The sequence below is a fragment of the Aplysia californica genome, unplaced genomic scaffold (assembly GCF_000002075.1).
Source record: "Aplysia californica isolate F4 #8 unplaced genomic scaffold, AplCal3.0 scaffold00011, whole genome shotgun sequence".
NCBI classification, from domain to species: Eukaryota; Metazoa; Mollusca; class Gastropoda; order Aplysiida; family Aplysiidae; genus Aplysia; species Aplysia californica.
The window spans coordinates 1,861,000-1,862,213 of record NW_004797281.1 but is presented as its reverse complement, the minus strand read 5'-3'; the positions used below and the strand labels follow the sequence as shown (position 1 = coordinate 1,862,213).

Below are 1,214 nucleotides of genomic sequence, written 5' to 3'. Positions count from 1 at the left end.
ATAGATAGATAGATAGATAGATAGATAGATAGATAGATAGATAGATAGATAGATAAAAACAGATTGATCGATAGATAAATAGATATCTTGCTGCTAGCGAGCTTGATAGATAAATAGATAGATAGATGGACAGGGGTAGATATTTTGTCCTTAAATTTCTTGTCTCCATTGGTCTTTCTTCAACAATATCATTTCTAATTTCTATCAGTTTGGATTTTCTTTCGCACAGCTCAATCACTGAAGCGTTACAAATATATATCTCAAATTCTGACAATACACGACCCCTTGCAAATTGTGCTAAACTATTGGAGCAAAGGACAATTAATAATGGGAAGCAGAGCTGACCATAAAGTTATTCCTGGGGAGCTGTTAATTCAAAAGAAACACTGTTGACAGACCAGATACTATCATGTACTGGAAACTCGGCTGCTCTTCCATGCTACGCGTCGCTGCGTACAGACCGTTGAAGGATGTTCAATTAACCGTGACTTTTGATTTAGCTAATACATATATGCGGGTATATAATATAATATATTTTTTGTATGTTACACATACACAAACACATACATATAATATATTATGTATGTATGTATAAATTATGTGTGTGTGGGGGTATGTATGCGTGTGTTTGTCTGTGTGTCTGTTTGTGTGTGTGTGTGTGTGTGTGTGTGTGTGTGTGAGTGTGGGTGTGTGTGGGTGTGAGTGTGGGTGTGTGTGGGTGTGGGTCTGTGTGTGTGTGTGTGTGTGTGAGTGTGTGTGTGTGTGTGTGCTTCACAGCCATGAATGACTCACACCTGGACATTTAAATAAAACAACCAAGGAATCATTTATTGAGAAAAAGACGCAGAGTGGGCGCTGTGAGTGAGCGCAAAAGAGGTCTAGATTTTTCCCACGCAGTATAAGGGACATGACAAGTAAAGGCAGAATTGGTTCAGCCGAAAAAGAAGCAACAACAAAAATATCAAAGCATTTCAATTCTAAGAGTACGAAGAAAAAGTTCAATAATTAAGCTTCGGGCGCTTCTCATTATATTGAAAAGAAAATCGAAAATATCCCTGGCGTTTTCACTGGTGGGGAATTAACGCATCGGGGTCTCTTACGCGTAATGCCAATATAAACGAAAATCAATGTCCACTAACTCCACAGAAACACGTCTCTCCCCCCCCTGTATATTCTCTCTCTCTCTCTCTCTCTCTCTCTCTCTCTCTCTCTCT

The 1,214-nt window shown here is 39.0% G+C and overlaps 2 protein-coding genes across 2 annotated transcripts in view; both read right to left on the bottom strand.

Moving 5' to 3' along the window:
• LOC101859900 overlaps positions 1 to 1,214 on the bottom strand; it is a gene marked incomplete in the record, with an annotated part of 238,499 nt that overhangs the window by 97,901 nt on the left and 139,384 nt on the right.
• LOC101849098 (nuclear transcription factor Y subunit alpha) overlaps positions 1 to 1,214 on the bottom strand; it is a 34,631-nt gene that overhangs the window by 21,094 nt on the left and 12,323 nt on the right. The gene's annotated exons all lie outside the window — the stretch shown is intronic.